Source organism: Rhea pennata, chromosome 16 (genome assembly GCF_028389875.1).
Source record: "Rhea pennata isolate bPtePen1 chromosome 16, bPtePen1.pri, whole genome shotgun sequence".
Lineage (NCBI taxonomy): Eukaryota > Metazoa > Chordata > Aves > Rheiformes > Rheidae > Rhea > Rhea pennata.
Genome location: NC_084678.1, coordinates 15,239,806 through 15,261,765, shown reverse-complemented (window position 1 = coordinate 15,261,765; position 21,960 = coordinate 15,239,806). Strand labels below are relative to the sequence as shown.

The 21,960-nt window shown below is 40.9% G+C and overlaps 1 protein-coding gene across 1 annotated transcript in view; it reads right to left on the bottom strand.

Moving 5' to 3' along the window:
* The window catches only part of NTSR1 (neurotensin receptor 1), a 59,769-nt gene that overhangs the window by 16,184 nt on the left and 21,625 nt on the right, over nucleotides 1–21,960 (bottom strand). The window lies entirely within an intron of this gene.

The following is a 21,960-nucleotide window of genomic DNA, read 5'->3' as shown; positions in this document are numbered from 1 at the left end:
TGATTTCTAAGTAACAGTATATTACTGTATATTTTCTTTATTATGAACTCTCCTTGGAACCTTTTTACTCTCTTTTTTGTGTTATGGCCTTTCCTGGTAGGTTTAATGACAGCTTTTTGTTATCTGCTGATCAAATTATCCAATAAACCTTGTGCCTTAAAGGATTAAAATTGATTGGAATAAACAAGTGGAAGTTATATTGTTTTTAGTACAAATTATTTGATTACTACAGTTTTGATAAAATTAAATGGAGGATCAGATTAAGCAGTGATTGAATCAAGTGGAAGTCACTGTTCGTGTCAAAGAAAAGCAGGAAGTCTCGCTGAATGCCTTCTGTGCTGTCTATAGACCCAACTGGAAACAAATTTAATAAGAGGCAGCCTGGGGAAGAAGAGACACCTATAGTTCTGCCTGTGAGTTTGTGTCAAGGCTGACGTGACAGGATGGTGCCCTCCTCATCAGCACACAGGGACTGAGAAGAAGAATCTTCCTCTCCACAGTATGGCTCAGGAGGAAGTGTATCGCATCACTGTGAGGAGTGGGGACCAAATCAAAATTCACTTAAAGTTTTCCCATTGGTTTAATGTCCCATGGCTCAAGCTGTTGAAAATGATGCTTTCTCTCTCATGTCTTTCAGTGATCTAAGACAGTGGGAACTATACATTTGTAGGAACTGAATTGGTGCAACTGTACCTACATTAAGATCTCTATTTTAACCTTGATCTTTGCACAGAAAACTTGTTAGTTTCATGCCTTTCACTTCCACTTCTTATGATATCTTTTGACTAGAAGTTAAGATTTTCTGCCTGCCTGTTTGCAATGAAAGCAGTGGCATGGACACTGGCTGTACATTCACAGGGGTTGACAGACAACATCACCAGACAGGCAGGGTTTTCCTCCCCACAAACCTCTGTGATAACTCACATCTCTTGGAAGCTTTACAGGTCATAACATGTCATATACTGGGACAGTTCTAAAATTTAAAAATATTAATAGTAGTTAAACTGCATGTTGTAAATCACTAGAATTATGGAAGCAGTTTTATTAAAAATGATAAAACAATAAAAATAATAAAATAGCAAAAACAACAGGGGGTTTTGCGCATGTCTTAGTGTTCCAAACATTCTAACTTTTTCTACCAAATAGCCACATTACTCTTGCACCCGAGTACCCTAAAATACAGAAGTAACCCTGCGTCCTAAGCCAATCACATTTTTGTAGACTGAAGAACTACAAAAGTCTCATCTGCAAATGAGTGCTTCATCTTCTTTGGTGGAGACATCCCCTCTTCACCTACATGCAGCATGCGCACCAAAGTATGCAGGCATTTATCAGCTGTATATCCAAATATAGTATTTTCTTTGCTCTGGAGGGATTCAGAAATGCCAGAGTTGAAGATAAGCATGGAAAAAGAACCCCAAACCACACAGAATGCAACACAGTACCCATAAAACAAAGAATTAAGTAGCACATAAGCATAGGGGTAGCAGGTGCACCAACAATTAGAAGCACTTAAGTTTCTTTTTTTCATAAATTTAAGAAAGATACAATTCCTCTTTTGGCAAAGACAGGCAGCATTGTTGTTGCCAAAGTTTTCTTTAGTTAGGTCAAGTCCCTGAACACTATGTGCTCCAGAGCTTGATGCATTTAACAAAAATACCAGCTGAGTTTTGTCTCTAGCAACCCACAGTCGTGAGAACATCTCGCTTGGTTTATGCTAGTAATAACAACAGTACTCCTCTATGGACAGTTTCCTGAGGAAATTCCTAGAGACACACCACCATTATAAGCTGTTAATGGCTTCTTTTTTAAAAGATATAGTACTTTTCTAAGCTATCTTTACCTTCTAAAAGATAACAGACATCATGCCTGTCATCTGAATATAAGAAATGATTTATCTTTTGGTGTCTTCTCAAGACACTAGGAAACATCATTAAGCAGCAGGGACCAAGTTCTCATCTGGTACAGAGAGATACAATTTCTCCAAGAGAGTAATTTGTACTTATATAAAGAACTGATTTTATTTATTTACCCTATACAATACAGCTGGGCTGAACTGTAGCACACAAGGGTGAAATGACTTGTCCAAGCTTATCAGGTCAGATTCAGAAATGAGCCCTGTGGTCTTACATATCTATTTCTACTGCTTTAGCTGCTAAATGCCCTTCTCTCCTACCTGTTGAACAATGTTTGCAAATCAGTAAAGGGAAATACTTAACTCTGTCACCTGAGATTCAGAGCTGGTTGGCTTTTGTTCAAAAACTTTGCCCTAGCTATAAATTAGTCTTGCCTAATATAATTACACAGAGCTCAAAAAGTCTTTTCCAAGCTTTCTTTAAAATCTTGATTCATTCCTTAATTATACTGTTTGCAAAGAGCTTGAGAAACTGTCTAGAATAGTATTGACTTTCCCTTTTATGAATTGTTATGGTCAAATTGTAAAAATTGCATGCTTTCCATGAAAGGCTATATTTAAAGATTTTTTCCCCTGTCTTCATTTGTACCAAAACTCTCATATAGTTTAAAAAAATTCAATATTTTCCCCAGAGGCAGAAAGTTTTAATTTGGGGAAAGAATTATTTGCAAGCACAAACTCCTAAGCACAATAAAAGCTACAAAAGCTGATCTCCCTCCTCTGAGCCCTTTGTATTCCAGTGTTATGTTTTCTGAGTTTTGTTAAGTTCAGACCCCAGTCAATTCTGTATGGCAATGCAGTAACACTTCATTTTCAGGTGACTTTGCACACTACTGGCGCTGATGCCTCAAATACCTCTCTAGGAAGACAACAGAATGTTCCCCACTGACTTCAAGAAAAGCTGGTCTGAGATCCCAGAACTACACATTCAAAGGTCTTTAGGAGCAGAAAACCTTATATAGGTGTTTAATGGGATTTTCTACAGTGCTGAAATTTTTACTGTCTGTGGGACTAAAAGAGCTATCGCTGTCAATGAACACCTTTGTGAGCCTTTGTGTCTTTATGTACCTTACAGAGCTCTCTCTGGGATCTACTTGAAGCAATCAGTCAAAAATTAAAGATGCAGATCTCCCATGTGGGAAAACGACTCAAGCGCCAAAGCACTCATATCTAATGCTGAAGCAAAATGTTTACTATTTCACAAGACCATAACAGTTTTCCATTTTTTTGCAGCTTTTTTTTTTTTTACTTTCCCTTCACTAACAGCCATTTTTTCTGAGGGCCCTGACATCTCACAAAACACATGCCTCTCACCAGGATAGGAGAAATGAAAGTAGTGTTCACCTTTTCCCTGAAAATCTAGGGCTTTAGGTTGGCTCATCATGAAAAGGACTTTTTGTGTGATACTGTATCAAAACTATTTCAGTATTCAGGGTTGTTTGGATCCACAACCAGAGTGACTTGGCTCATCTCTGCTATCATCAAGAAAGGTTCAGTTTGATTCTACTCTCCATTAAAATTGATACAATTGCATCAATGTAAATCAACAAATCCAACATCTCTACTTGGCATCATGATGGATAGTGATGTCTGAAGTCTGAACATATTGCAGAAGCACAAAGCTGTACAGAAAACCTCAGCATGGACAGCTCTCCAGTGTAAAAAACCCCTGTAACTGTGTGCTAAATCCTCATGGGAAAAAAAAAAAAAAAAAAAAAAAAAAAAAAAAGAAAAGAAAAAAAGAAAGAAAGAAAGAAAAAAAAAAAAGAAACAGAAAATTCAATACTACAATGTTTGCCACTGGCAAGAGAGAATGAAACACTAACCTACTTCCATGCTGCTATTGCAATATTATTCCTTGGGACTGAACTGCACTTTGTCTTGCTTAAAATAATAACCGTTACTTCCAGCGCTACTGGGACAATAACACTCAAGGCTGGTTGGTTTTGTTTCTCCTGGAATCTAATCTCAGCTTGGCCACAACTGTCTGATATCAATATGGAGGAGCAGAGTGAAGACACCTAAAAATATTTATGTGTATGGTCCTCAGTTTACCCTCGGCCTTATTCACTGAGCATGAAATGGAGATGACAATCCCCTCACAGGACACCGAGAGGACAAGAGCTGCTCAGGATGAGGGGGCAGTGAGAGCCATGTGTGCAAACCTTGGATGAGGCTCAGACTGGCTCTTTTGTGCTCTGGGAGGAGCACAAGCCACGGCAGTGATAGCAGTTGGCTCTTTTCACAGAATCACAGAATTGGTAAGGTTGGAACAGACCTCTGGAGATCATCTCGTCCAACCCCCCCCTGCTCAAGCAGGGTCACCTAGAGCATGTTAGACAGGTTGCATCCAGGCAGTCCTTGAAGATCTCCAGAGAAGGAGACTCCACAACCTCTCTGGGCAACCTGGTCCAGCGCTCCGTCACTCTCACAGGGAAGAAATTCCCCCTCACGTTCAGGCAGAACTTCCTGTGCTTCAGTTTCTGCCCATTGCCTCTTGTCCTGTCACATGGGACAACTGAAAAGAGTTTGGCCCTGTCCCCTTGACACCCTCCCTTCAGGTACTTGTACACATTGATAAGATCCCCCCTCAGTTTTCTCTTCCCCAGGCTGAAGAAGCCCAGCTCTCGCAGCCGTTCCTCATAGGGCAGATGCTCCAGCCCTCTGATCATCTTCGTAGCTCTACGCTGGACTCTCCCCAGTAGCTCCATGCCTCTCTTGTCCTGGGGAGCCCAGAACTAGACACAGTACAAGAGATGTGGCCTCACCAGGGCTGAGTAGAGGGGCAGGATCACCTCCCATGCACAAAGGGTCACCCAGACTTTGAGAGAAGTGGCTTGGCCTTGCTGTGGGTCCATTTTGTTAATCACATCTCCTGGCACACTTTTCATCCTAGCTTTCTCTTAGCCCTCTGTTGCCAGAGGAAGCCTAAATTCAGCCCCACATACGAAGCCTTAAACTGAGCCAGGGTTTTGCAGGGCACAGAAGACAGAGCAAGGCTAGCGATGGGGCTTCATAAGCTCATGAGAAGATAAATGGAAATTCATGGAAATTAAGCCATACTTCTGCAGGGGAAAAAGACAGTTATCAGCCTATCTCAATAATCAGCTCAATAAAAATCCTACTTTTTGTTGTTTATCTGAGCAGGAGGAGACTGGAGAATTCAGCGTGATGTGAATTTTCTTATTCTTTCAAAATAGGAGGGTCGGAGAAACACAGGGGAATGGACAAGCAAAATCAAATGAAACCAAACAAGAACCCAGATTTTCGGTTTGTGACTTTTCCTAGTCTTTTGTACTGAAAACAATTCCCCTGACTCTGCTGAGCTTCATGAGATGTGATTTGCTTTTGCCAAGTTGTCCCTCAAATTATTCAGCTGCCATGGTTTCCCTGGGTTACCACTGAAAGCATACATCAGTTCATTCACAGTGGTGATAGGTAAGATAGGCATATAACTTAGCTTAATGACTCCCCACAGGGCTTAAATAGGTCCTGTAAATTTGAGGTTTTGCAAAGGTTTATTCAGTAGTGCTCTAGGGTCACTTTTGGAGGAACACATACCCAAAGACCTCTTTGGAAAGAGATGTTTTTTCAGCTGGGAACTGAAAAATTCCATTTCCCCTCTTCCTGCAAACACAGACTTCAGTGTCTATATATTTGAAAAGGAAAAGGGGGAAAACTACATCTGTTAGAGGAATTTTATGCACTTACAGAGAGTAAAGATGCAGCTTGCTCTATGCCTTACCCCAGGGCAGTGGTCCTCGACTGCATGTCCAGCCCAGCCACCAGAACAAGCTCTTCCAGGGACTGCTGGAAGCCATCCAGGTCAGGTGTTTCCACCCTGTCCCAGCACATGAGGGGTCTTTAACTGCCCAGGTCATGACTCATCTATTTCTGCACAGTACCCTGGAGCAGCATCTCTAAGGGGACAACACAGTGGCAAACTCCCCCCCTAAAAAGTTTTTATCTAGTATCATTGTGCCAAAGGAAAAGCTTACCTCTGTCTCCATGCAAGGAAAATAGAAGAGACCAGTTTGCAGGCCCCACCGCTTGCTAAGGGAAGATGTGCATTGCTGAGGGCTAGGGACGAGCGGAGAGGGGTCAGAAGGTACGAAGGGAATTTGTCTAGTCACTCTGCAATGGCTCAAGCATTTGTACGAGTCTGCTCCGCTTCCTTGTAATTTAATGTTAAGACTTTCATATAAGATCAAAATCTTTCCTTAAGGAATCATATCTGCATATAATTGTGCTGAGCTACTTTTGATTTTCAATTAAACTCACGGGGCATTTCCCCTTTAAAAATCGGCAGCAAAAACCTTCCTAACTGGCAACCCCACACTTAAAGCACTCAAAAGGGAAGCTCACTCAGGTGAGGAAAAGGAGATTTAGTGGAGTCCTGGTATTTGCTTTCTGATTTGCTTTTTTTCTGTGACATTAGGGACTGTTATTTTTAAAGCAGGAGGAAAATATGTAAAAGCAAGGGTAAATTCCATGATTAGAAACTCTTTATTGCACCTGAGAGAACATCAGAGGAAGATGCTGCCCTAGCTGCAGTAGGGCAGTTTTGCTCCAAGCCAGATCTGATTGCCTGAATCATCTGAATGCCAGTAAGTGACTATTTCTATGATTCTTCAGTGCAAACTTTTGAAAGGGTATAGAACTGTTAACAGATATTTTTAGGTATTTTACTAGGTCTGAGACTGCTTAATCAGTTTAAAGTTTAAAATCAGGCTAAAGCCTATATCTAGTCTTCCTGGAGATAGGGTAACTAAACATGACCACTGGAAGTACTTACTATTTTACTTACTAGTAAAATAAATTTTAAAAAAAAGGCAAAAACCAGAATGATCCAAAATATTTTGAATGAAAAATTTGTATCACAAAATGCTTTTATTGAAACTGAAAAACATAAATATTTATTTGAATTTATTTTGTATTTAGCCATGAAAAGATCTCTTTTCCTAAACAAATACATAACATAAAGCACAAAATAAAAATGCCGAAGTAGGAAATGCCAGTAGCTAGGGTAGTACTGTGCTATGTCATATGGCACTGGTGCATCCCACAAACCAGCAGCTCTAGATTTCAGAGAAACCTGCCAGGAACCAGTGACAGCAGGAGCAAGTTACCATGAGCAGATGTGTTGGACAGCTGGAGACAAGCAGCCTGAGATGAAGTGATAACTCTTTTGTCCTGAATTATGACTAAGTTTTCGTGGCAGAGACCAGAGTGGTTCCTCCTGGTAAAACCATTGGAATGAGACACAGGAGGAAGGCGTGGAGGTGCCTCCTGCACCTGATTAATGAGGAAGTGACACCAAACACTAAATACTGGGTTCAGACAGCAACATGTGTCCTGAGACAAAGGCAGATGCTTGCCAAAAAGATTGACCAAAGCTGAGGGAGAGGCAAGGCCAGAGGACCTGACGTGGCAAGGGTTTGTTTCCAGCAGTGAGTACTGCCGCTGGGGCATAAGGATTTGTTCTCCCTCCTGTCTGGGGACAAAAAACACCACTGAAGAGGACGAGAAGCAGGGAACAGCCAGCTGCTGAAAACTCACCTGGACTGACTAAGTTTATCTCAGTCTGCATTTCCTCTCATCATATCTGCCTGTGGGAAGCCTTCAGCTTCCTCAAAACCTGGCTGAGAAACACCTTCAGGCATGGCAAGGAAACCAGCTTTGATTCTTCCAGCTTTCTACTGGAATCTTTCTTCATGTAGAGGCTCTCTATCAGTTCAGCAATCTTGGATCCTTAGGATATGCCTTGGGAAATGGCTGCTAAACCCAGAAAGGGCTGAAAAGCATCTCAGGAGAAGATACACCTTTGCTGGTTTCCTGGAAGCGACGGTAGAGAGAACTCAGCTCCTAAGGGTGAACAGTATCATTCAGCATACACTTTTGAGTAAATCAAACCACATAAATGAGATTTAACAATCTACCACATTCTGGTTCACCTCATTTCCAATGGAAATGAAAAGTAAATTATCCTCCCCCTGACTGTAGAGGCAGTATTGTCAGCATATGTCAATCACAAAAGCACGTTCTGCTACATCAACATTTCACTGCCAAAAAAACTTATTTGACTAAATGTACTTTACAAAATTATTGGTTATCTCACTCAGTGTCCAGAATTAGCATTTTTTTAACAACCCAGTGGATAATTTCAGCCTTTAATAAGCAAACCACCATAATTCTTGATAAGGCAACCTGTGGAAGACAAAGCAGGAAAAGGAAATGCACATTGCATTGCCATGCCAAAAAGAACATTTGGCAGTGATACTCATATTTGATGTTCACAGAATGTATCTGATAAAATGCAAAGATTTTTCTTTTCCAGAAAATAAATTACCATCTAATTAAATCCTGCTTTTGCATAGCTTTCCAAATTTCCATGCCAAGTATTTAGCAGTTATCAGCTAAATGCCATTCCTTAGATATAACAGGGCAGGACAGGTTTGCAGTTGTGAGTGATGAAAGTAAACAGCAACAGCTCTTATAGCCAATACCTGGGAGAGGGAAGAATGTGGAAACAGAAAAACGATATCCTGGAAAGGGAAAAACAGAGAGGCATTTCCATAATTTCAGTGTAGCTTGGTTTAGAGTATAACTTAGCACCAAATTTTAGTATTTAATCTTTCATCTCTCAGGTCATTTATTTAATAAATGTCTGAATTAAATTACAGATCTGGAGAAGCCTAAAAGAATATGAAAGTAAGAGAACAACCTAACAAGCCTGAAATAGTTGACTACGAGGACTTGTACAGCAGAATATGTACACTGGTCCTTTTCCAAGACAAGTGTGTCCCAGTGTGGAAATATAAATAATGGATAAATAGGAATAGGGCCAGGTGACAAAGCCTGTGTTTGATTTGGAGCTCTAACAAGGTATTTGAACAAGGGCTTGATCTTTACACGTTTCTAGTTTTAACTTACACATATCTGCCTGTCACATTTTATTGCTGGTGGCTGCTACTGAAAATACCCCTGAGAGTGTGATGCAATTTGACATAGCTGTTATCCTTGCATCAAAGCTGCCCCGAGATGTGGACAGCAGGGGTAGCTTTAAGTGCTCTGTGTCTGTTCCACAGCTGCATGTATGTATGCTCACACCCTGCCACCCCAGCGAGGTCCTCTTGTACCTCCAGACGGTGGTGCAACCCCTACGCAGAGAGCAGAGGGGTTTTGCGTGCCAAGTGAAATGATTCCCCCTTTTCCCCAGTAACCAGAAATAGTACACAAAAATTTGATAATAGACATTATATCCCATTGTTACCTTAATTGGAGGATCAAAGGCCTCTGATTAAAGATACCGAAATCCAGCTGCTAATATTTAAAACAATATGAGAAGTGGCCACAGAAGACTACGGTTATTATCGCACTCTAAATCCTAGACTATTATACCTAGCTCTAGGTCACTACGGGTTCCATATTTCATATCCAAGGCAACAGAGTATGATAGCTTGAATTGCTCTAATCTAATCTCAGATGGCTCCCTGTCCATCTTCTGGGAGCTGTAAGCATAAACCAAAAAGATTGAGGAGCAGCTTAACTCTAACCCAGTGAGGCTTTTTCTAAAGCACTAAATATCATCCTGAGACATTTAAAATAAAGGTTCTAATGATTCAAAACATTGTTCACAGGCACAGGTATCTAATGCCAAAATGTTACAGTCAGCTACCAATTACAGAGGCAACTTCTGAAGCTAGGACACAGCTAAGCAGCGCCAATGGGGAAATACAGCAGCATCCAGATACCTACCTGGGAGAACGGCTGACAACAGACACAAACTCTTCCAAAAGGTTCCCCAGAATTCGTATGTTTCCAACAATAAAAGGAGTAAGGAAATGTTGCTGGACTGGATGCTGGCTCAGCTCGGTTTCATTACTGAGCACAGAGTGGGACATGGAATATGGCACCTTGTCCCATTGGGCCTTTCTGTCACCCTTGGCAGTGTGGGGATTAAGGGCATAGTCCTAAATTTGTAGTGGGCCAAAAGATCACAGGGTAAGTGCTAGTTGTGATTAGATTATTTCTGTGCTCATTCACAGCTTGAACATTTTACCTACACTGTACAGGAAGCCCTGTCAGGAGACAAGCATTTTTCATAACCAAAAAGAAGGAAACTGAAGTCTGCTAGGGTCAAAGACTGACACAAATTCAACTGGCAGAGTGAGAGTGTGAACTCCTCTTGGCATGGGTTTGGAAATAAAAAGCCATCTAAGATCTCTTTTCCACATTTCTGTCTCACTCCTTAGAGTTTAATTTTGCTCTAGTATTGAGATCAGAAAGTGGATCCACTTAAACTGCATTTTCATTAGCATTTTGTATTTGCTCCAACATAGTGATGTTTTCCTGGTAACAAGCCTTCTCTCCTTACATCCATGAACATTGCAAGAGAGTGAGTGCAGATTAGGATATTAAGAACAATTAACATGTAACATTTTAAAGCCTGTGTGAGGCCCCACAGTGATGAAATATAATGGGAATGCAGAACAGCTAATGATCTCGAGAAGTACAGTTAATCACACACGCTGTAGGAGTTAATCAGATACAGAACAGATGGAAATAAATTGCATAGAGACAAAAAAATCTATCATTGCTATGGCAAAAACATTCTACCAGTTTTCCCATTCATAAATCTCCCTTCATGGAGAAATCATTTGTTCATAAGAAAAAACATCTGATGCAGACCAACTTAAACGCATCTCTTGCCCAAGATGGGATTTGTGAAGATGTCAGAGCACTGAGTAACAGTAGCATTCCTGAGCTTGACTGGATTCCTGATGAGATCATTTAACATTATTTCTATGTACAGTTTTAATCCTGTGGTTAAAGTATTTTCAGATTTACTGGAGGTAATAGCAAAAAGACATGATTCATACATAAGTGTTTGATATGAGGCTTATTATTCCTAATTGTACACAGGAATAATACCTGAGTATCCAACTCTCTGGGGACCTCAGAGCTCCCTGTTACCTTGCTAAACGCCAGAAAATCTTCTTCATTATCACTGTTCACAAGAAAAAACTTCCTCCTTTCCTGATCTTCGGGATGCCAGTCTCAAACCTGAATGGTTCTTCTGGTCCCCAAAGAAAGAGACCAAGCTATGAAATCCAGGAGATCCTGGAGAGGTATACTGGAGAACTGAGCAAATGTGAAGGTGTGAGAGGCACCTGGTTTTAAGATATTTGTTGCAAAATGCTGTGTTTTACGTTATGGACATTCATCTTTATCTCTCAGTAAAACTGAAGGATAAAAGAGTATTAAAAAACAAAACAAAACAAAACACAAGAGTAAAACTGCTACCAAAAAAGAGGAGGGGGAAAAAAAGAAAGAAAACACCTCACTTGATTTATACTTGATGAAGTTGTTTTTGGCAACTTCAGCATCTCACTTCAGTTAATCCAGAGTCTTTTGCTACTGACTTAAGAGGGAGATGTGGAAGATAAAATGCCCAGGATGGCTGCTCTCTCCCCATACCTGGTGAAGGGGGAAAAAAAGAAGTGACAAAGCAAAAGAAATAATTCTCTTTCATGCTATAATCAGTCTAAAAGATTGAAATCTTGTTTACTTCCTCCATCAAGAAACTTCTTTCTTAGTTTTTTATGGTTGGGTACATTGAGCTACAAGTTTAATTAATTAAATTTACCCAGTTTTGCTGTCAGTATGTTTGCTGGGCCCAACTTTACACCTCAGGTCTAGTTGTCCTGAAGCAAGTCAAAAATAATTACATTTTGGTGAAACCAGGGTGACGGTTAATTACACCTTAACTTTTCTTGTTCTGTCTTTTGGTAATATTGAGTTATTTCAGTCCTGATAATTGATAGGGATGGCTTTTGCCTACAGCGTGGGAATTTCTGAGTCAATATTCAGAAGTAAAATAAAACAAAAGACACAAAACCACCAGCATGGAAATATATAAAGCACAGACCTCTAAATACCAAGACCAGTAAGCAGTTAAATGAAGTGGTGTTTGATTTCTTTCTTCCCACACTTTCTTGACAACGCACAGTATCGTGACAGAAAACTAAGGGTTTATTGTGCCCACGTGGTGACTATAAGACTTCGATTTTACACTCAACCCGTGCTGATATTGCAGGTGAGCACTGTCATGCAGAAATGGAGTGATGGGCTCCTCTCTGCTACCAACATCGAAGGTGGATCCAGGCAGTGGGAGGCAAAGCCCCTGCCACACCAGAACATAAGGAATATGAAGCTGCAGGGTCGCATCTCTCTCCTGCCCTTTACAGGGGGAGAAATGGGGATTTCACTGGCAGGTGAAATGAGCTGAGTCGCAGGCAGCCACATACTTATTAGAGGGAGTGGGTGTGTAGGGGAATTGCAGAATGAGCTCCAACACCCAGGATGGTTTTGAAGATTTTATGTAGAGACTTTACTATAAGCCAAGCTAGCAACTCAAACCTTCAGCCTGATGCATGAAGCATGTGCTTCAAGAGAGAATTAACTAAGAGAAAATGAAAAGAACACATCCTTCTCCTATCGAAACACACTGGGCTTGATTCTGGTTTTGCATGTTCTTTGGGAGGAGATGGAGGCAGTCCTGTAGAAAAGGCTAAGAGATGGTATAGGCATCTGAGAGACAAGCGAGAACATTGCAAAGAATGCTTTGTCTGTTGAATTATGTCTCAGGATCAAATATTCTGAAGCTATTTTTAGTATTTCACATATGCTGAGAAGTTGCATTAATATAGCTGGCAAAATAACAGCTTGACTGCTTAAAATAATTAGTAGTTGACAAATGGTTGAATTTTAAATCCATGAGAAGCCTTGGTTAGCACTAATAAACTTTGATTAAGGTAGCAATTAAAATCTAACAATCTCTCTGGGGAGTCTGAACTTTAAAACTGAAGTTTGGAATACTCCTCAATTTACTAAGAAAATACCATAGTTGCTCCTCAACTTGCATTATTAGGCCATGGTACCGCAGATCTTTTGTCTCTCTCTTTTATATATATATATATATATATATATATACTTACACAAACTAATTTCAACATGAAGTACTGAATCTTAGCCCCATAGCCAGAGGCAGAAACCAGCACCTGTCCTAGGATAACACCTGATCCACATAAAAAACAATTCCTGGTACAGGGGTGATATTTAGCAATGTGGGTTTAGCACTTCTGTAACAGGAGGATTTCTAATATAGATATTACTACAATGACAAAAAAGGCCTTTGGTTGGTTGTATTTATATGGGTATGTAATTACGCTAAGAAAGATACTTTTCCCCAGGGGAGCTGACAGCTCTCCCCATGAAATCTTTCTAGGAGAAAGTGGCTTTGCACCTAAGAAATGAAATTTTTTTCTGGAGGTGTGATGGAAAAGCATAGTGATTGGGGAAGGAAAGCTGGCTGGGACGGGGGACACTGGGGTTAAAGAAGGTGAAGGACAAGATAAGAACTGAGTTAAGCACCACCATGGCTTTGTGGAGAGGCAGCTGTAAAAGGATGCAGAGCTGCAGGTGGCTTTTAACCATGCTTAAGGAACAGCAATGAGTGTGGACAGCCTCTTCTGCCCTTGACAGCATAGGCCAGAACTAGTCTTCATGCTTCTTCTCAACCAAGTCAGAAGCGTTGTCCACAGACAGACACATAGAAAATCCATGCAATTATTGCTAGATTCCAACGCAAATCAATAAGCAAGTGCAATAAAATCAGTTACACAGGCTGTGGTTAAAATCATTGCACCATGTAACTTGCAACTTTGGGCTTTCTCTAGAGGAAATTAATGCTGTAAGACCCTCCTGAAGTCCCTATTTCCAAGGCAGTTCTCCCTAGGAGGCTGTATCTCTCCCTTTTCTCAACAGGCTCTGAAGTGGGCTGGAGAGACCTCCAGCTCTCCTTGAAGGTGTTCTGCTACTTCGGAAATGTAGCTGACCTCTCAAAAGCAAACAGGATCAAATAGCACTGAGTATAGGTGTGGGTGGGTGTGTGCATCTCCTGAATCTCTCTCCTACAGCTCTGAGAGATCTGACTACGCATTTCTTAATCAGGATGATTGGATTTGCTACCAAGAAAAAATGTCTTCCAGGTAGTATCTGTTTTTGTTTATAGACCTGCTTCACTGATTTATGATCATGGGACTACTCATGAAGGTCTCTGGGATTTTAAAATCTTGCTGAGCATGAGAAAGTTTCAGTGACTTTTCTGCAAATCTCTATTTTTGAAGGAAGAAAGTGCATTTGTATTTCACTGAGCACCTGTTTTATGGTAGCCAAATCCTTCTACTTTGTCACTGTCTTGCTGTGGGCAAGGCATAAATATAACACAAAACAAGATTTGTCTTTCTTCCTTTATCACACACTAACTAGGCTTCCTCCATTAATTACATTTCCTCCATCAACACATAAGCTGAATGGCAAGGGGACAAAAATAGGAATATGGTGTGAATTGGGAGAAACTTGGTCCTCTAGCATTCCCAGTGTGAATGGAAGTGGATCGGTAAGGCTGCTGGTGTCAGCCAGCTTTAACCACCAGATGTGTTATAATACTGTTATGTTACAGTCATTTTTTTCAGGTCTGTTCCTGATGACTTTGGGAGCAGCTGAAATAAGGCTTTTAAGTATTTCCTGTAGCTGTTGATGAAGAAATATAACAGCAGGAAATTTGTTAGTGCACATCTTAGTCCCTGTGCTCAAATCTAGGGGCTGTTTACACAGGAAAACAAGAGGGGTCAATGGAAGCCATGTCCCCTTCTCCTGCCAGACCTCAGTCTACAGGACGTACCTCTGAGCTGCTGCTCATTCATCCTTTAAACTCCAGCAGCCTGATGTGTATTTTTCTGGGCCAACGTTATTATTTTTAAGCTACAATGCAAAGCTCAGACCTACTGAGACCTGAAGAAAGTTAGAGATGATGCTGTCATTGGCCTGCAGCACATCTCGCATTGATCCTAAAGAATCACCTCCTCTTTTCAATCCTGCTTTGAAAACCACTTTTGCTTCCACAGAGATGAGCGAAACTACTGGTTTCTCCACAGAACTGCTTGTTCATCACTACATTTACGGAGTCCACCCATTGCAGCCAGGGAGTTAAGAATATTTACTGCAAGAGAGAGATGGAGAGCTGAAGATGTAAAGCACTGGAGGAGGAATGGGAAAAAGAAGCCTATTCAGAGGATAGAAAAAAAAATCACTCTCAGTTCAATGAGTGTATCACCTTCTTTTCTTGGTGTTGTAAGAGTGAAAAACAAATGGCTCAGATAAATGCAGAAAGGGATAAAAAAATGACAGCATGGTAGCTGGATACAGTTAGAGCTATCTTTTCCAAAGGAGGCTTCAGAAGCAGACACAATTGTGTGTTTACATTTCAGTGAGTAATTACCATGCCCAAAGTGTCGAGATAGGTTGCTCTGCACGCAAAGCGGATGCATGGGTTGACCTGGTCTGGAAGCAGAGCCCCAGTGTGGCATGTGAGGATCCTGGGGCCAGCATTGGTAAGATTTGCTTGACACTGCAGTAGTGTGGGCAGCTCCAAGAGGCTTCTAGGTGGACATGGAAAGCCTGGACCTCTTCAGCCACAGCCAACACTGCCTTCCACAAGTAGGTGTATTAAAGCTAGTTGAGATGGATCTACCATTGCTTTAATGGATACCTTGGGCTGACCTGGAGACTTCACCTTACATCTCAAAACATTATAATGCATGGGAAACTATGGGCTCTATAAGAGAAATTGGGGTGATCACTCATGCACAAACCTCCAGACTACTTTTTAAGGGTCTATTTGATATTTTCATAGTAATACTGTGCACTCTACTGCTCTTACTGTAGAATTACAGGTGTCAACCTGGGGGTACATTTTTAGAGGAAAACCATTTTTCCGGGGAGATAAGACCAACAGTTGTTGTATCGTGGCCTAGTGTCTCCAGGGAGCTCAGAGAATCTATTGGTTTCAGGGCGCTGAGCCTGCTACCTCACAAAATCCTGGAGGTAAATCATCAGGTAAATACACACAGAGATTATATAGGCAGATTATAGAGCACAGTGTGGAAGTACTCTTTGGCTAAGGACAGGGGCAAGGAAAGGCAGTAGCAGAAAGAGTAATCCCAAACTAGTGGAGAGGAGGGTGGCTAAGAAAGCCATGTCCCTTCAGTGAGAAAATGTCTCTGTTGGCTGATTAAAATCCCCTGTGTTGAACAGCTCAGATCCCAAGGACCTCAGGCAGGTTTCAAAGCTGCAGTTCTGCGGTGTAAGTGGGAGATGAAAGGAGTGAGGGGAGGCCAACGTGACCCTGAATCCGCAGAAGTGCAGGGCACACGGTCCTTCAGGAAACAATCCCAAGGGAAAACATATCAAGAAGGTCATAGCTCTACTGCAAACAACAAAGACAAGCCCTTAGCCTGATTGCCTCCCTGCTTTGCAAAATTAATTTTTTTTTAATAAGGTGCAAAATGAACACGTGAAACTAAATGCCACAAGATAAGACTGCAAATGAGACTAATAGGACAAATGTCAGATTTGTTCCTGATACAGCTACTGAGAATTCATTACTGAATGCAGTCTTTATGAAACCTCCTTTGCTTTAAGGCATAATCCAGGCACTAAACGACTGGCATGAGGAAAATGTTTTGTCTGTGGGTGGGTTTCTTTTCTGTTATAAATTTCTGTGGACCTTACCCCATAGCATCTGGCTGTAGCCAGCATTTGAAACTGGCTAATAGATGAGGCACTTGTGAGGTGCTGGGTTCAGTGAACTTATTGAATTCTGTATGGGAACTCTGGCTGCCTCTAAAGATGTAAATTGCTATTCCTTGAATTAATATTCTGATTGCAGGTTTAAGGATCTGAGGGTGGCTGCAGAGGTCAACAGTATCATCATCATCTGCTGATGATGCTGGTGCTTGCTGACACCAGCCTTTGCACAAGCACCAGTTAAAAAAATCACAGCATTTATTCCTAGGGAAAAGAAAGGCTTCCTTGACATGAGAAGAGAGTCAGTCTCAGGTAGAAATCATTCCTTTCCAAACAGTTCTGGAGGCAGAGGCCTTGCAAGAGAAGAGGTGATTTAGCAAGATGAAACAATCACTATACCATGAATGAAACCAAGATTTCCCTGTTAATTACATAACTTAGCTAGTTAAGTAAAGGGCCATTTTTTTATTAAAATTAATTCTCATCTTTATAAAATATATAGCTTAAAAGGGGGATAGTACAGAAGTGTTTATCACTGATGCACTAAGATGCTAATTTCCCAATGTTATGACTTGTAATCAAGATTAATTTTCTCTGACTTATCCTCTGAAGGAAAGACTTTACACCGGTTTTGACATTTAAATTACCTTAGATTTGCAAGTCCAATATTGTCATAAATATTCATAGCCAAGAATTGAGTATTTAATGTTTTTTAAATTTTAATTCATTACTAAAGACCGGTTTCAGAACAAGCACAGAAAAATGAAATGTTTTTATTTACTGGCTTTGCTACTCCAGCAACGGGCCAACACCTCAAAATTCTACTTGATGCTGCTACTCAACAGCTCTTATGCTAAAAATTTGTTTGCAAAATCATCCTTTGACCCTTTTCTTTAAGTCTATTTGCAAAAAAAAGCTACTAGAGCAGATCATGCAGCCAGCACCGAGGCCCACGGGGAGCCACTGCCACAGGCTGCAGCCTGGATCGCCGACTTCTCCTCTTGCCGCTGCGGCAAGCGGAGCACTTGGGCTTTCTCTGCGCCGTAGACAGAAGGTGCTTGACTTGCCCCGAATGCCGCCTACGTGGGCGTAAAACCCAGCTTGGCGTGCAAGAGATGCCTGCTGAAAAGAGATGCCGCGGCATTTATGAGAAAATGCCTTTCAGGCGCTCCGTGGGGGTTTTCTGGGTGAGAACACAGGGCACTGCTGAACAGGAAAGGGAGCGGGTTTAGCCCATGCGCAGGGGGAGAGGGACAGCTCTGTCCAGCCTCCTAGGGAAAAGCTGGCAGATCCTGCCAGGCAAATATCTCTGCATATCTGTCTCAATAAAGGGCAAATTGGCTTTCTAAGGAAACATTCTCCTCATTTCAATGACTGACGACTTCTTCAAATTTCTTGTATCTGATACCTTTCAAATTCAGTTAATTTCTCCAGTCTTTTTTTTCTCCCTCCAACAATAAGGCAGGGATGAAAAACCAGCAATATTACTATTCATTTTCCAAAAAATATTTCTATTTGCAAAAGGCTAATAAAATACCAAGATTCACAGTGACCCCTTCTACCCTTAAACTGAGGGCTGTATTTCAGCATAAGCAGCTACTTCTGAGACAAGCAACTGCCGAAGCTCTAACTAACACAACACAGAACATGACAAATACTGCTTTTATGGCATGCTAAAATTCCCCCCCAGCTTACCCCCACCCAAATCTGTACCTTTGCTGCTGCCAGGAACCCATGGGTGTGAGTATCCTTATCTTTCTGTGTTAGTATATTTGCACAACAGGGACTAAACTGGCTCTCAGATTTACTAATTTCTTGACAGGCAAGTTACGCTCAGACCAGTCTTCCAATATTTAACTCAAGTATCTTTTCCTGCCTTAAATCAAAGAAGGGCCTGTTTGCCCAGGAATGTGCCAAGTATTTGTTTGTTTGCTGGCTTATTTTCCAGTTCACTTACTTACTCTAGTAAAATATATTTTCTCTGCCTACAAAATCATGCCTCATGGTGGTTTACAGAAGTACTTCTACTATTATTTACCTCTTCCAGTTGAAAATTAATTGTTTATAATACAGCCCCAAACTGCTAGGGGTGACTCAGTTTGGGTCCGAGCCTGGCCTTAAAAAAAGTAAAAATGAAAAGTTTTGAAGGAGTGAGGAGCTGTAGAAAAAGTCTAGTATTCCAAATTCAAATTTGCCCAAAATACCGAAAAATTATTCAGTAGGGTGATATACCCTGTGATTCACACCTGAGACCCCTCTGTCATCTCTGGCTTGGGTTCTAGGTCACCCAGATCTGCAGATTTGCTCTGACCTTCACACTCTGGATACTTGTATTCAGCTGAACTTCAAGACCAATATAATTCACAAGGTAGGAAAATATAATGCACCCAAAACACCAAAAAAGTGTGTTGCTGGACCTCTGCTGACTTGCTCCAGCTGAAGATCTACGCAAATAGACAGAGCCAACAATGGAGAAAACAATGTAAGAGAAACAGGAAAAGTCCAAGACTGGCATCAAACCTACCCAGAGGAAAAAAGATTTTACAATGAGATTGTGTAGATGTAGGTCAGTTATTCCAAGAGAAATCTGCCTTTGACGCTAGACCTGTTGATGCTCTGAATTGAATATCAGGACAGTTAATTTAAGCCCTTACAGTTTCACCATCTATGAAGAATCAGTTGCAAGAAGGATCAGTTATGAGCACTGGAGCTGAAGATGAAACTCTTTAGCTCTAAATCGTTCTGAGAAAATCCATTTGGACCACAATGGGTAGAGAAGACACATCAGAAATCTCAGACTCTGATTCCACCTGTTCTCTCCTACATGTCAGTGTAGGAAGAGATGCTCCCATGTCAGTCTAGCAGGAGAAAATATGACAACAGCCTTTAAACTTCTAGAGTTCTGATTCAGTAAAAACTGAAAGTCTTTTAAGTGACAAGTTCTCATAAATAATTTCATCTAATGGAAGATACTTCGGTAATTGCAGTGTTTTAATTTCAGTCCTTCAAGTGCAGAGAATTCTCATTAGCTTTCAGTATTTAAGCACTGCAATGAATTTTCATAGAGAGAGAATAGCATATAAAGTGTTGAAATGATGAAAGTAAGTTGAATTTATTCAGCGTTTTCTAGACAAAGACATCATGTGATTCTTTAAGCAAAATGGCCCATTTCCTCCCAAGTACAAGAAACTAGTTGTTATTCCCGTTTTACAGGTAAATAAACTGAGGCAGAAAATAACCAGACTGGATCTAAAGCCCTTCTTTGCAAACATTTTTCACACTGATTTTTATCTGCTTTTTGCAAAGTTTATTTCTGAATGAAGCCTCAAGAGGCACTAGGAAGTCTGACTTTCCATACCTCAGTCTAACTCCTGTATAGTATTGCTTTGACTACAGGCAATAAAACCATTCACAGGGGATTTGAAACACCAGGCCGGCAGACTGAGTACACAGGTATTACAAATGAATAAGACAAAATTTAGATTTCAGGAAAAAAAGCATGCTATTTCACTGATGCGGCTAGAATTGGCCCGCTATTAATCATGATTGTTTAAAGGAATTAGCAGTAGCTTGGAAAAGTGACTCTTCTAATTGCCATATGTTGCTAACTCGGAAACAAAATCATGGAAATTAAAACATTAATGTCTTCATTTATTCTACTGGCAGGGAAAGTGCTGAAGGAAGAGGAGAGATATTAAAGTGGGGTGCAAGAAGGAAGATTAGTGCCTGTCATACATCGAACTGATGTCTCTGGTGAAGCAGTTGGTCATAATATCTTGGCCAAGCAGGACTTGGCAAGGGTGGCATCACAAGCAAAGCCAGAAGAGTGGTAGTACATTTATCTTCTGAATCTCTCATCTTTTACAGGGCTTTAAAAATCAGTGTAAGCAAGGATATAATTGCTGGTGCCTTCATGTCCAATGAACTTAAACAGAGCTGACTTGGGACTCTGTAGGTAATGTTGGTGGGAACGGAAAGCACTGATATGCGTCATTACTTCCATTTAGCTTGCATTGAATTACAGACTCGGGAGACATTGCTTGATTTTGTTTAAGGCAGAAATTAAACGTTCTCAAGACTCATCTCCCTGCTGGGCCGTTGTTTGCAATCAACACGTGAGTGATAGTTTCAGAGAAGAGGACAACCAGCAAACAGAGCCAGATCTCATCCAGCCCAGAGGATTTGCTGTGCATCACTTTATCACAGCAGAGAATGTTTTTCTTTGGGGATTTTTAGCCATGCTGCCTCCTTGCTTACACAGACAAGGCGTCGCAGCTCGGTCACCCTGATCCTGACATCTCCACAGAAAGCTGCATTTCAGTTTCATCTTCCCTCTCTGTCTGCCTTGATCATCTGAATCTTACAGTGTTTGCTGCTGGTTATCATGATTTCTCTCTAGTCAGATGCAGATCTTTTTGATATTCTCATTTCTGTTTGTTCATATAAGAATCCACAGCCTCAAACACTCTGTAATCCTCCTTTGATGGCATCCAGCCTACTTCTGAAAACACCTCTTTTCTCCATTACCTACAGCCCTTAATCATTTTACCTTGTATTTCCTGTGCTGCTTAACTCTGAAAGCATAGCTGCCACTACAGGGTTATGCAAGTGCTGACCACTTTGACATCTGGTCCACAGTTTGTATGAGGGAGCTCTGACATTTTCTTCTGCCAAGAAGTGCAGGTCAGTTCCTCATTCTCCCCAAACCCTTGCGGAGTGCATCCAGATCCCTTTGCAGCTGCAGCTGTACAAGTGGCAAAGGCTGCCAGCTCTGCAATAGCTCCTTCAGTGTGATTTTTGAAACCACCTTCTCAGATCTTTCTCCTTTTGCATGGAAAAGTGTTTTTTTGGTTAATTGCATGCAAGTAATAAAAGGAACAACTTCAATTCAGAAGGCAGAGTTCAAATCTAAATTGAACACATCAAAATGTTTCACAGGCAGAGACCTATCTGAAGTTTGTCAAAAAGGTATTCAGAAGTTCTGCTTTACTGCACAGCTATCAGTAGAGCAGGGCTTGTATAGAAGAAAAGGGGATTTTTCTGATGTTTAATGATTCAGCCAAAGTTCCTACACAACTTGGGAACAAAAATGAAGAGTCCGAACCAAATGCAAAGAGGGGAAAGGCACAAGGGATTTTAGTGCTATTTGAATTATATTTAGAGCCTGTTATAAAGCCTATTAAAGACTCTTCTTCCAGAATCTGTCTGGCACAGACAAGGGAAAACTTTTGATCTTTAGCAATGGAGGAGCATGAGGAGGCTTAAAAAAAGATACACTAGAAGACAGATACTTTAAACAAAATGAATCAAGAGAGAAAGCTGAGAAGATTGCATCTAACTTTTAGAGGATAATTTATACCTATGTTTACTTAATTATTTTTCATTAACTAACA